The sequence below is a fragment of the Chinchilla lanigera genome, unplaced genomic scaffold (assembly GCF_000276665.1).
Source record: "Chinchilla lanigera isolate Chin_1 unplaced genomic scaffold, ChiLan1.0 scaffold00011, whole genome shotgun sequence".
Classification (NCBI taxonomy): domain Eukaryota; kingdom Metazoa; phylum Chordata; class Mammalia; order Rodentia; family Chinchillidae; genus Chinchilla; species Chinchilla lanigera.
This window is the reverse complement of record NW_004955412.1, coordinates 35,912,598-35,927,709: the sequence shown is the minus strand read 5'-3', so window position 1 is coordinate 35,927,709 and position 15,112 is coordinate 35,912,598.

The following is a 15,112-nucleotide window of genomic DNA, read 5'->3' as shown; positions in this document are numbered from 1 at the left end:
GAGAAGGCTGTAACTGCCTTATTTGGATAATTATTTTCTTCCCATCTACTCTTCACTTCAGTCTGAGGATGAGACAGCTGAGCTAGACTTTCCTAGCGAGGCTTGAAATCCATGTGAAAGACACAACTAATAAAGTAGAAATAGGCCCCATAGAATGCACTTATTCTGAAGGGCCCATATCTGAGTGTGTGTGTGTTTGTGTGTGTACACATGTGCACATGTATCCACTTAAGAGTCACTCATTCATTTCACAGTTGTCAGCACGTCAAATGCTGTCCTTCCTTATCTCTTTTATAAAGCTCCCTTTCTTCTGAGGCTCTCCCACCCGCCCACTCCCCAGGCCTGGTTCCTGCAGTTCTCTGACACCCCAGGCCCATTTCTCTGTTTACTGGAAGCTGTAAAATCTGCTCACTTCCTACTTTTCTAGCCTCATCTGTTATGATCACTCTTGGTGGGTCACCATGTGTGTGACACTCAACACCTGGATCCATAGTTTTAACCTCCTCTATAGCAATTTCCTTTTCCTCTACTGTATGATAGACAGTATCTATCCATTCTCAGGGGCACAGGTGGGGCTTGCTATCACCATCAACTTTTACTCCCAAAATGAGCTGCAGTAGCCCACTCATAGCATGGGCTTTCCTGATTCTGGCCACTCCTCAGCCCCAGCAGCACTTCCTATCATTGACCTTGTGAGTGTCTAATTATCTACATCAATGTTATAAGTGCAGTTAATTTCCTCCACTTTATCTCTCACAACTGCAGCCTATTATTATAATTACCTCATCAAAATTACATGCAAGTTTCTGGTCTAACCAATGTTCCATCTGATGAAGATCTGAACCAAGGTTTCCTTGTACGGACACTGAAAGTCTGAAAAACTGCATGAAAGGAGATCAATTTTACTGTGAATTATGACCATCTATATGAATACTAGTTGCCACTGTATCTACTTTTCAAATACATATGGCAGAGTTCAATAATTTCCATGCATTGCTAAAGCTTGTATCTTAATGCTCCTCAAAGACCAGCATATTGACAACTTGCTCACCAGCCCTGTGACATGAGGAGGGGAAGAACCTTTAGGAAGTAGAGCCTCATGGGGGGATGTTGGATCTTTGGGAGCATTGCCGTGACTGGCTCTTTGTTTGTTTCTGGGGACTGCTGTGAGGTGTCCTCTCCATGTGCTTCCCACAGTGTCCTGTGCTGACACAGACACAACAATCAGAGCCACTTGGTGATGGACTGAAATGTCCAAAACTGTGAGCCAATAAACCTATGTTCCTGATAAGTTGAGGATGTCAGGTATTTTGTCACACGAATAGAAAGCTAACAGTGCATTCTCCACTTACAATCACTCTTTCATCCCCACTCTGAACAGTAGTTAAGGTCTTTCCCCTGCTGAAATAATTAAAGCCATCACCCAGAAATTTCCTTTATGTTCCAATGAACTAGTGATAGTTAATGTTATGCCTTTTATATGTGTTTTTCTTCTAATAAAATAAAGGAAATAGTGTTCTCCTGTTAAAGTAACAAATACATGTACACTGGAGTCGAGCAATTACTGATGCAATGAATGGGTGCAGACACCAGGAAACAGTAGTCTCACTATGTGGGTAGGAGTGCACAAGTACGTAGCAGAGGAGATAAGAAGGATTCCTGTTGGAGATGAGGATATCAGGATGAACTCAGGTTCAGCTTACATAGGTGGTTATGAATAGAAACGTATCGGTCACTTCGCCATTACTGGGCCAAAATACCTGATACTAACAACTTGTAGGAGGAGAGGTTTATTTGGTTCACCATTTCCAGTGGATTCAGTCATCAGTTTGCTGGTTCCAAGGTAGAAACGCAAGGAGGAAGGGCAGGGGGAGGACAGCTGCTCTCCCAGGGCAGTCAGCACGTGGAGAGAAAAGGAAGAAGTCAGTGATAAGAACATGCCCTTCCAGGTCATGCCCAGTGACCTGCTTCTAACCAGACCCCACCTCCTAACAGCACATTCCCTACTGAACTTATCAATAGGTGAATCTGCTAATGAGAATAGTGAATTGGTGATCCAATCATTTTCCAAACGTTTCAGACTCAAACCATAATATTATCAATAGATATTTGTATTTGCACAGGTTTGTGTGTGCATTGTGTCTGGTCTATCAGCTGAGAAAGCTGGGAAGCAGTGGTGCAGTAGCAAGGAGAACACCAGCACCAAAATATTGGTTTATAAAGCATTCTTCAGTAGGAGGAACCAGGGTTTCTTGTACAAGTGGCACATTAGAGGATTAAGTGAAAAAGTAAAAAGATGAGCCTGGAGCTTCTTGTGGTACCAGTAAATAAGAAAACACTTGAATAATTTGAACAACAAACTTAAAAGTATTGTATTATATCACAGGGTATAAATTAAATGCCTACGAGCCTACTGTGATTTGAATAAAATAATTGAATGAATGAATGAATAAATAAATAAATAAATAAATAAATGGGGAAGCACCAAATCTTCCATGCAAAAAAGTGTAAAATAATTCATGTAGATATTCTGTCCTCAGTGAGGTGGAAAATGGTTAACATTCTTAAAGTGAGAGCTTCCTTTAGTGACATACCTCTAAAAAGTACAACACAATATGGAGAACTACGTACAGGTACAAAGCCATCTGAGCACTGCTTCAGCCAAATAATCAAGATCAACATCAAGGTGAGTAGTCCTGTTGGTACTGTGTTCCTGTGCAGGGTGTGATTGATGAGCATGGGACTTCACCTACTCAGCCTTTTCCCTGCAAACCCACAACCCAGTCTAGTCCTAAGAACAACTAAGAATAATCCTAAGAAAGGATACTCTGCAACATTACTAAGCAGGATTCATCAGAAAGACATAGTGACTGCAAATAAGGTGTGAGATCCTGGGAGAGAAAAGTACACTGAGGAAAAATGGAAATCTGCATAAAGCATGGCCTGAAGTTCATGTATCAACAATAGTTAATGAACTGTAATCAACGTGCCATACTAGTGTAATATGTTACTACTAGAGGATGTTGGGTGAAGAGTACATAAACATTCACTGTATTATCTTCCCGCTTATTTTGTAAACTTGAAAGATAAAATAAGCATCTAAAACACAATTTGTTAAAAAATAACAAACATACACTGTCCCTTTACTATGTACTTATTATATTTTAAGCCATTTAAACTTCACAACAACTTTACAGTAACTATGTTATTCCCTTATTTTTCTGATGAAAAATACTTGTTGCAAAAAAAAAACTTGCCACAGAGATGTAAAATAATCTCCAGGATCGTATAGTTATGAAGCTTTGGTGTTTTGCTTTAAAGCAGACCCCATCACTAAGTGGTGTCCCTAGCCCTGCTCATTTGTTCTGCATTCAACCCTTCTACTTTTCTTACAGTTTTTGAGCAGAGCAATTAGCCTTTTCTCATGAATCTTTTTTCTTCTTTCTTTTTAGTCCTTTCAAGTTCAAAAGCAATTTTAAGTTAAGTTTAAGTTAAATCCCATCAGCACTTTTTAGTTCAAAAGCAATTTTAAATCAATTTAATGGTTTAATGTATATCTTTCCCTCTGGACCATAATCTCCATGGAGGCAGAGATCACTTTGTGTTATTTTATATGCATTTTCCCACTGTGTAGCCAACACTTTGAATAGTCCTTCGCCCATAGAAAACTTGCATCAATACTTGTGGAACAAAGAAAGGTGGAGGTAAGTGTTGGAAAAGCTTAGACTGTCAGCACACTCTCTGTAGAGTGCTTCTGTACATGCCCAGTGGCCTCACCTAGTCTGTTGAGCATGGCTTGCTTGGCACTCTTCCGTCTGACCAATCATGTTGGTGTCTTCTCTTAAGAAGGTGTGAGAAGTGAGGGTCAGAAGAGTTACCTGCAGGGGATTGGCTTCAACAAGTGAGTGAGCAGGAGGGAGGTGCAGCCTAAGCACTGGTCACCTAAGATACTGGGACCCTAAAAGCAAGAAGGAGGTCATCAAAGGAAGAGCGTCCTGTCACAGGATGCAGAGTAGGGCCAACAGAGAACAGGAGAGGAAAACAGGCAAGAACTGGAACTAGAAGAGCTACCTATGCACTAATGGTCACTTTTCCTTTCCTTCTCCTGTACTTTTTTTAAATGAAGCACTTACTTTTTCTGTGGCAGGAGGCCTTGGGGATGAATGAGGCACAAGTCATTAACAGCAAACTTAACACCGACCTAATGCACTGACTTGCTGCAGGTCATAACTCAGGAGGAGGGTGCTCCTGGTAAGCATGCCTTTCCAGGGTTTTCTTTTCTGTATTACTTGGTCCATGACATTGCCCTTCTGTTGCCCAAGACTTGGCAACATTCACCTTCCACTAGCATCAGTGAGATGCATCATCCTGACCCCTGGTTCCTCTGACCTGCATGGATACTCTTTCACTTTACCTCATTGCTCCTTGATATTTTCTTTGTACCTGTCAACCCAGCACATGCCCAGTTTACTGCCTGCCTGCCAGGATGCTGACCCATTCCCTTGCCTAAAAGACTGATGTCAAATTTGCCCCACTCTCAGAAGACTGGGTACCTTATAAGGTCTTACATTCTTCCACAGATAAGTCAAGCCACAGTATGTTTGTGGCAGAAGTGAGGGAAGGGTAGGCACTGCTTGCCCCACTTTCAGTGTACATTGTTAAATTCTCAAAACAACTTAGGAGAGCCTCTTTTATTCAGTATCAAGGTAATGCATCTCCCTTTTCCATCCTATCTTCTTTGTCACAAAAGTAAGTGGGGAAGGAGGTGCTGAGGACACTCAGAATCCTGCACTGTAGGGAACCAACATGGAAAAGCCCATCCTACTTGGGAGGCTCCCTGCCCCTTATGCTGGGAAGCAGACCTGGGACAGGTAAGGAAGAAATATTTCATCTCACTGTATCTGTTGAAGAAAAATAATAAATGTTACTCATCTCACAAGGGCTATACAGACTCCCTAAGCCTACATGAAATAAGCATTAGAGTTGAAAGTATGTAATACTGATAAAGGAGTTAGAATAATGGACCATTACTCATAATCCCATCCTGGTTATAATCCACAGTCCACCACAGCTCCCATTGAGCCTGGGGTCAGAGAAGTGGCAGAAATCAAGAGAGGAGTTAAATACCCTCCCTTGTCTCACTCCATGCCACCCTCCGATCAAAAAGCAATCAGGGGAACTCAGGAGACACCAAAAGAAGAAAAATAAGGACCCACAGTACTGATGAACTAAAATCACAACAAGTCCCAGAGGGCAGGCACTCTGTCCCCATGGTTTTCACATCAGGGACACACATGTAGACGTAACTTGATAGTCTGTTTCCACAGCATGCTGCTTTCTTCCATCAAACTACCTGCCTCTACTTCTAGTCAACATTTTCCTTAACTGAGCTTCTGTTTCTACATTGTGGAAATCAGGCTTGCTGTCTGTGAAGGAAAATGTTAATTTTCATGTAGTAGCTTTGTTTTGTTGTTGCATCCCATTAAACTACTCACTGAAAACAAAACTTGCTCTGCATAAAGGGTAATAACCTAAAAGGTTGGGAACACATTCTACATACTCTAAGTACGTTCTGCATTTGCAGTGGCAAACACTGAAAAGGATTTAAGCCTTTCTGGAATCATCAGTACCTACTCTCCAGGGAATCAGAGAGATTTTCTGTTTTTGGAATCTTCACTGAGACTGCAAATCTAGAAAACTTGTGTTAACCTCATCTACTACAACGTGAGGTCATGTGAGGAAGGCAAAGGAATAAATTCAACAAATCTTAGATGTAACTTTGAGTCTGTCATCTTAAAAGTGAGAGTCTCAAATGCAGAACTTCTGCCCTCTCAGCCACTCTACACAGCCTCTCTCCTTCTTCCACTTTGCTCTCCATTTTGAGCACCTGCCTGTCACTTGTAGTCTTGGAGGACCAAATGGTGCCTGCTGAGAGGTTTGTAGTCTAGTTGAACCGTCCAGAGGAAGGTGACTTACAGGATAGACAAACCACTTGTGCTGAGCTCAGTTAGTGGCAATCCTTTGGAAACTCTGACCACTGAGCAGCCAGAGACATTACAAAGAAAGACTCCATGAGTTACAAAGAAAGACTCCATGTAAAGATTTCTTTATCTTGACTACAAGAACTCTCTAGGTAATTTTCCGAGAGTGGTGAGATATTTTCACTGTCCTGAGAATTCAGATGCTCAGAGGAAGGAGATAAAGTGTGGCTGAGTTTAGATGTTTACAGGATCTCAGCCTCTCTGAGCTTTGGTTTCTTCATTAGCAAAATGGAAACAATTTTATTTACTTTCATCTCTGTGAGGATGAAAAAAATGCTCATGAAAGTGTTTTGGAGGCTCCATAAATCCTACATTTGTGCACGACAATCATTACATATGTAAAAGGAAAAGTAACTGGGCATGGAGCAATTTAGTGACTTAGACCCCGCTTCCAAGTAAAAAATAAATACATACATACATGCATGCATAAATAAATAAATAGGCTAGGGATGTAGCTCTGGGTAAAGGCCTTAGCCTTAGTCTTCAGTAGTGAAAAAAAGGTAAAGTATTTACAGTCATCCCTCAAGAATTTATTTTCATCTTCCCACTTTACTTGTTTTGGTGGTGTAGGCTGTGGATGAGTTGAGAAAACCACTAATAAAGGAGCCAGAACCAGCAGTGATCTAGAAGCTGCCTCCCAGCTCAGAGATGTTTTTGGCTGTAGTGTACCCTGGCACTGTCTGTCACTTCTTACTCATAAGAGACTCATGAAACTCCTGGAAGGCAGGTGATGAAGAGGGAGGAGAACAAAAGTACAGGGAGAGACAAGAAAGAGGGTGTTTCCTACTACACCAATGTTTTAAAATTGTACTCTTTGCATGATGTAGGGCAGGGGTATCTGTGCAGACTCTATGACAGGTTCCTCAATGGCAAACTTATTTTCATGATGGTATGTACTGACAGCTCTCCAACAGGGCAAAAAGTATGCAGATAATGACAACTACTGGTGTTGTAGGAGGCTCTGTGGTCATTGCATATTATATTTGTTTTAAAATACTTGTACCCAGCTCTATGGTCATTGCATATTATATGTATTATTTAAAAAGTGATTTAATCTAAAAATTACATTGATGAAACAGTACAACATCTAGATTTCACTAAATTTCATCTCCAGAGTGCATATCTTTTTGGTATTCTGTGAGCAGCATAGACACTGCACTTCCGACACTTCTGAAGCTGGCTGGAGGGGATACTGAAAACAAAGTGCCCCATCGAGTTCCTGCTGACTGGCTTATTCATTGCTTGTTTTGCATGGGATGGATATTTTCTCAAGAATTAAGGCAAATCCAAGGAAAACAGGTCACATTTCAATTATATGTGCTATTATGAGAAATCTGAGCTTTCAAGTGAAAATTAAAGCTTCCCAAATTTTATCTATCACCAGAGCTTGTCAGATTTTAAAATAAAGGCTGAAATCTTTTCTTATTCTTCCAATTTCAAACTCCTACACATCCTTCAAAATCTCTTAGCTGATGCTATCAATATCTCCTTTTTCCCCAGGGTGGTGTGTGTGTGTGTGCAAGCATAAATGCATGCATTTATTTGTGTATATGTGCTTGGATCTATGTCTGTGTCTGCCTCTATATCTTCATTGATATTCTCATTCTACTTGCAGATACTTTTAGTTCATTATAGAGTTTGAGCAGAAATACAAAAGTGTAATATTTCATAAAAATCATTAAATATTTTCTTATATTTATAATTTATTATACTTAATATTTAAATGTTTTCTTATTCACAAAAAATGTAGGAATAATAATTATTAACTATTTCTTAGTCAATATATCCTATTTTATACTTCAAATTGAGGGTCAGAATGATAGCTTGAATTTATTTTATGGAATACATGGTAATAACCAAAAGTGGGAAAGAAAATACTATGAAGCATTAATATATAATTGATAAGAACAATCAAAGACAGCATTTAAAATTTATTGTCTCTAACATTTACCATTTTCTAAATTGTAGATTAATGCTTACAAAAGTGAGCATATGTGTGGCAAATGTATTCTTCCAGAATCTCAAGACAGAAAGCATTTCTGGAAATCTTACAAAGACAGGGAAAATGGGTATTCACAGCTTGCTGAAGAGCAGTTGTCCCAGTAAACGTCCTGCGCACTGCACTGACCCCACAAAGAGATTTATGCAAAGGTAAGGGTAATGCAGAAATGAAAGTCCCTAGAAAATCTGAAATCCAGCTTCAAATTATCTTATTTTCTAATTAAATTAAGGATATCTTCTTTATCCTATTATCTGCCAGACACAAATATAACTTCACCCTAGAGGAAAATAGCATCATCCAGAAACTTAAATTATTGCCATGATTTTTCATACAGATTTGCTAATCACTCAACATCTGTCAGTCATACCCGCAACACAGAATGGAATTTTAACCCTGGAAATCCACCAAAGGACTCTTAGAATTAATAAGCAAATTCATAATGTAGTAGAATACAACATCAACATACAAAAATCAGTAGCATTCCTGTACACAGATAATGAACTCACTGAAAAAGAAATTGGGAAAAAATACCATTCACTGTAGCAAGTAGAAAAATTAATACTTAGTAATTAACCTAACTAAGGAATTGAAAGACCTCTACAATGAGAAGTATAGCACTCTGAAAAGGGAAATTGAAGAGGACATCAGAAAATGGAAAAATATCACCAGTTCCTGGATCAGCAGAATCAATATAGTCAACATGGCCATGCTTCCAAAATTGATATATAGATTTCATGCAATCTCAATAAAAATTCCAGCATTGTTCTTCACAGTACTGGATACAACAATCCTAAAATTCATATAGAACCAGAACAGACTCAGAGTAGAAAAAGTAATCCTGAGTAACCAGAGCAAAACTGGAGGCATCACAATCCTAGGCTTGAAGTTACATTACAAAGCAAAACTGATAAAAGCAGCATGGTACCAACAGAAAAGCACATATGAGGAACAATGGAACAGAATAGAGAATACAGAAACAATTCCAAGCACACTTAACTCTTTGGTCTTTGAGAAAGATTCCAAAGACACACAGTGGAGGAAAGATAGCCTCTTTAAAAAAAAATGGTAGTGGGAAAACTAGCTCTCCACATGCAGAGGACTGCATCTAGACCCATATCTTTCATTATGTACTAAGCTAAAATCAAAATGGATCAATGAACTAAATACTAAAACAGAAACGACCTGCTGGAAGACAAAACAGGTAAAATTCTTGAAGTTATAGGCATAGGTAAGGACTTTTTGAACACAATCCCAATTGCACAGAAAATAGTACGGAGAATCATTAAATGAGATTAAATTAAAAAGCTTCTATTCAGAAGCCATAAAAACAAGGCAAAAAGATAATCTACAGGGTGGAAAAAAAATTTGCTTGCAACTCCTTGGAGAACTAATATCTAGAATATATAAAGAACTCAAAAAATTAGAATCCCCTAAAGTAAAAGATCTATTCAAAAAATGGGCAACTGACATGAAGAGATACTTCACAGAAGTACAAACGGCCAATAAATACATGAAGAAATGCTCAATATCACTGGAAATAGGAGAAATGGAAATTAAAACAACACTGAGATTCCATCTTACCCCAAAAAGAATGACGATTAACAAAAAATCAAATTATAAATACTAGGGAGGATTTGGAGAAAAAGGAAACTTTCATTATTATTTGAAACGTAAACTAGTACAACCACTATGAAAATCAGTATGATGATTGCTCAAAAAACTGAAACCAGAAATTCCATTCATCCCAGTTATTCCACTTCTAGATATTTTTTTGAAAAAGTTAATGACACCATATTACAGTGATGAATGCATATCCATGTTTATAGCAGCACAATTCATAATAGCTAAATCTTGGAAGCAGCATATATGTCCATCAATAGGGGAATGGATAAAGAAAATATGGTATCTACACACAATAGAGCACTACTCTGCTATAAGGAAAGATACACTTGATTCAATTGTAGGAGCACAGATGCACCTTGAGACCATAATGTTAAGTGAAATAAGTCAGACACCACCTTAAATATTACATGGTTTCTTTTTTACAAGAAACCCAGTCTCTGAAGTTGTATAAATAAAGAGCAAAACAAAAGATAGACAATAGGAAGTGCAGAGGTAAATCTTTTTCAAATGGGAAGAGGATCAAGAGATTAGGGAAGATGGAAGGAAGGAAGGGAAGGGGATGAAAAAATGAATTAAACTGAGTTATTACATATACTAACTCCATGCAAGAAATGTAAATATTATGTATTGAAATCATATACCAAGATTTTTAAAAAGGAAGGTGTTCAAGAAATGGATGGAGAGGAGGGGAAGGAATGGAAAGTGGATACAGAAGATGATTTATGCACCAATGTTCCATAAGAAATGTAAATATTATACATTATAAACATGTACTAATAAAAAATGGAAAAAAGCTTGATTATTTTCCTCCAAACACCCTCTTGTTAAGCACATAACCACCCTCTTTGCTTAACCCCCAAACAGTGCAGAATATGCAGACACCAGCCCTAAGAGAAGGATAAAGTTAAAGCAGGGAGAATAAATTAAAGCAGGTGTGGAAACCTGCATGGTCTCACTGTGCTCCCCTCTTCTCTTCTCCTTATGGTAAAAGACACTGACACACCAGTACACACGGATATGTTGATTTGAGGCAAATAGGCCCCTTCATCTCCTCAAAACTAGCTCTGAATAAATCCTTTTTTCCTTCTTCTTACCAAAATATATGGGTTCCTTTGCTTTGGTCAGTGGCAAGCAAGCAAACCTCAGTGTGTACACCTATTTAGTGTCCTAACACCTTCACGTGCTGGTGTGCTACTGTAAAACCACCGCCAAATGTATGATTATCTTTTTCTCTCTGATTGCATAAATCCTTATGGTTATGTGCATTAAGCTACTAAAAACATGTTTACAACTTGAAGAAGACACTGCATATAAATTCCATGGCTGAGATCTCTTTATCTTCCATTTTCTGACTTGGGATTACTCAGTTTAGAGACTATGAAAGCAACCACACACACTGGGCTTTTATAGCTACATAAATTGATTTTTCTTGTACTTAATTCTAAACTTGGCCTGTCAATTTTCTACATTGACTCCAAGCTAAGTAGCTTAGACAGTCTTCCTACTTATTCCTCCTATGCAGGCGAGCTTCTCTCTTATCTTAGGCTCCTCATCTGTGTGATTATGGAAACTACCTCACAGAGCTGTACAGGCAGGCACTTTGCCGCTGAGCTAAATCCCCAGCCCCTACAGAGCTGTACAAATGAAGTGAAATGACATGCCTAGGTCTATTGGTACAACATAAACACTACTAGTACAGTTACCATCATTGCTGTTACCATCATTGCTGTAACTCTTTCTGTACCCCTTTCCACTATAACTGCTACCTTCCTCACAGTCAGCTTGTATCTATTTGACCATCACTGTTTCCTGCAGTGAAATATCTTTTAGCCACTTCAGAGACAGAGAGGAATACTACTTCAGTTTTATGTCCCATTCTCAGCTGCTGAGTAGGGTTGCCTGGAGGAGGAGTCCAGAGGAGCTGAATGTCTCTATTCTGACAGAGGCAGACAGGAAATGATAGGAAAGAATACTAATCAACTGGTTACAAGGGGATCCAAAGTGTTCATGCAAATATTTGTCACCCCAGGTCTAAAAGTTTCTCTAGCACACCCATCTGCCCCTTGTCTTACCAGAAAGCCCTTGAGTTCTTCCCTTTGTTTTTCTCTTTCTCATTTGAAACACATGAGAGTCAGTCTCTGCCCACGCCCATGATGAAGTCTGTGTTGTGCATGGCCTTGGTTATGTGGAATTCAGCCCTGAGAGACAGAGGACACTTTGCAGGGAGGGAACAGAAATAAAAGACAGAGATATGTAGGTCCCGAGTGAAGTCAACTATGAGACACAGCCAGTATCCAGCTTCCTTACGACAATACATTACATTTTTGCAAAGTGGTATCTCATTTTGGGTTTAGGCATGTGACCCACAATTCAACTTATAGTCTTTTTTTTTGGTTTTTTTTTTTTTTTGGTTTTTCTCCGGTACCGGGAACCGAACTCACGACCTTGCGCTTGCCAGGCAGGTGCTTTTGCCGCTGAGCTAAATCCCCAGCCCCATCAACTTATAGTCCTCCTGCTCTGTGACTGGGAGAACAGTGTCCAGTCAGTGACTGGGACAGTTCACTGCACAGCTAGATTGAGACAGCCTCCTGCTCCTGGATGCATGGTGAGAAATCAGCTCAGGGAGGGTGGAAGTGTGTGGTTTGCTTGTGAATGATGTGTTATAGTCAGATAATTTCCTCTGGGATCTGGAAGTGCCATTATCTCCTACAAGGTAATGAAGCTGTGGGATGACACCAATTTTCCTAATCTTCTGAATTCTACTGATTCAATTTTCATCACTCCAACTGAGGGGGAGTAGGAGAGTGCACTCTCCTGACACTGTAGGAGAAGCAGCCTCAGTTCAAGGGCTTCCCTTACAGAGCATCTAAGGACCCACTTCCTGCATTTTAGGAGGCAAACTATGATCAAGTCTTGCCAGGGGTGGGGTGCATTTAAATTTGTCACAACCCAGAATTATGCTTCTTAATGAGGGACCTGTTTCCTCCTGATCACCTAAGTGTAGTTTGGATGAAGGGCTGTTATATTGTCAGCTTCTACACAGACAGTAATGATTCACAAGTCGTGTATGATCACTGGCTGAGCACTGGGAGGGGGTGACGTTTGGAATCCTTCAGCCTTGTTCTCCAGGGGATTGCAGGGTACACATCAAACACCACTGTACAATAACAATGCTGAGGCTCAGAGAGACCAGATAGCAGGAAAACGTGTTCCATGTGTAAAAGGCAATGGCTGGACTCAAATATAGGTTTTCTAATTACAAGATGGTAGGGAAACAGCCTCTGGCACTCAGGTATCTGGAGTTATAATCTGGTCATTTCCTGAGGGTGAGAGGACCCAGTGGGCATGTGGTAGAGGTATCCTTGCCCAGAGTCTCCAGGCCTGCCAACACTTCTCACAGGGTTCTGCTGTTTTGCCTTCCCCAGCCCTGGTCAAGTGTCTGGTTGGAGCACAGACCAGAGCAATTGCGCGTCACTCTGTTCTGGACAACTGAAGATCTTCTGTCACTTTCTGGTCATTCTGCTTGGCAGACTATGGTCCTCAGTGACAGTGAGAGTGAACTCCCTGACATTTCTTTTGAAGAAAATAGCCAAGCTCACGCCTGCTTATGCTCCAGTATTTCTGCTAGAGAACACACTTAGTGCTGATTCCCAGCGACTTCCTGAATCTGAACTTGCTGACGTACTGGTATCCAGGACGTGTCCTCACCCCTTTGTCCCTGTAGGACCTTTCCTATGGTGGCCCTTGCTTTCCCTCACTAGTCCTGACTCTTAAGAATAGTCCCAGATAGCGAGACTGTCCTGTGATTCTGAGATTTTAGCCCTAAAAGGCAATTTAAGAGAGAAAACCGAAGTAATCCCCTGCCTGGAAAGGGCATCTGTGCTTGTTGAGACCTCTACTAGCCCAGTGTTCCTAGACCAGCACTACTAGCCCAGCCCAGCCCCGAGCTGTGCACCCTGCTGAGGGGGTCTTTTCTCTGCACAGTGTCCTCACCAGCCACAACTGAGACAGGTGTGGTGCAGTGAAAAGGGCAGGACATGAGTTAAATCATCACTGTGGTGAGCTAGAAAACCCCCTTGACCCTGTGCACAGGCCGCCCTGGGATGAAGATGATGGCCTCAGAATAGGCTGAAGAAGTTGATTTCAGTGCAAATTACACCATGTACTCTTCCTAGAAAAATACTGTATACATATATAAGTATTTCTTTGGCGTATAGGTTATAAGAATATTTAGAGCAAAGCTTGACCAATTGGAGTATAATTTTTATTGTTGGTCAATTGCACAGCATAGTGATTATAGATGTATCAGACATTTAAAAATTACTAAGAGTAGATTTTAAATATTCTCACCAGAAAATGTAAATGGCAAGTATGTGAAGTGATGGATATATTAATTTGCTTGATGTAATCACTCCTCAGTATGTATGTATTAAAACACTGCATTGTACTCGATAAATATGTGCACTTATTGTGAAAAGAAAACCAGTACCCTCACAGCACTCTACCCACTGCACAGATCTGCAGTGTCTCTTGGCTGCTACAGTGTGGCACATCAGAAACCAGCCCTCCCTCCACCTGGGCGCGGAGCTGTGGGCCCCCATGTTGCAGTTTCCTCTCCACTGTTCTCTGAGGCAGGGACACCTCTCCGGGCTCTGCTGCCCCTTTGCTCATGACTGCTCCTGTGCATCCTGCCGCATCCTGGGGGTGGGTAGGAAGAAGCAGGCAAGAAGTCTAGACTGGAGGTGAGGCCAAAGTCAGTGATGAGCCTGAGGAATGCTCAAGAAAGTTACAATCAGCAGCACCAGGGCTCTTCCCTGTTCTGCACCCTAAGGGACTAAGCCTGGCCTAGCCTCTGTGAGCAATGCAAACCCTCCTTCCTGCAGCTGACAGAGACGCAGCCAGAGACCTGCCCATCCAGACTGGGTAAGACCGTGTGCAAGCTGGCTGGAAGGTCTCTTTAATTTCCTAGGCATAGTTCACTAAGAGGCCATGAGGAAATAGTTGATTCCTGTCTTCAACTAGCAGAAGAGAAATTTCTCTTTTTTTCTCTCTGGATTTCAGTTCTGAGAAAGAGCCCACTGTTCTTGAAAATTCTGTTCCTGGCTAGCCCTTTTGCTCTGGTATTTGAAGATCTGCTTACCACTTCTGTTGACAGGTTCTAAACACTCCAACATTTTCAGGATAGAGCTGGAAAGGGCAGAGCTGGAGCCCAAAAAGGGGCGAGGGCAGGCAGGGCCAGTGGTTAAGAGCCCAGGTGCTTATAGTAAAGCTTCCAAAAGCATATAATATTCCTCTGTAGACTTCCAAATTGAGATTATGATTCAGTTTTACCTGAGCCAACTGGATTATTCTCCCTGGGGTTTTCAACCAGTGTTCTGGGAAGGTATTAGAAACCCTGTGGTCATCCACATAAATATCTAATATATGTATATATATAAATATATAT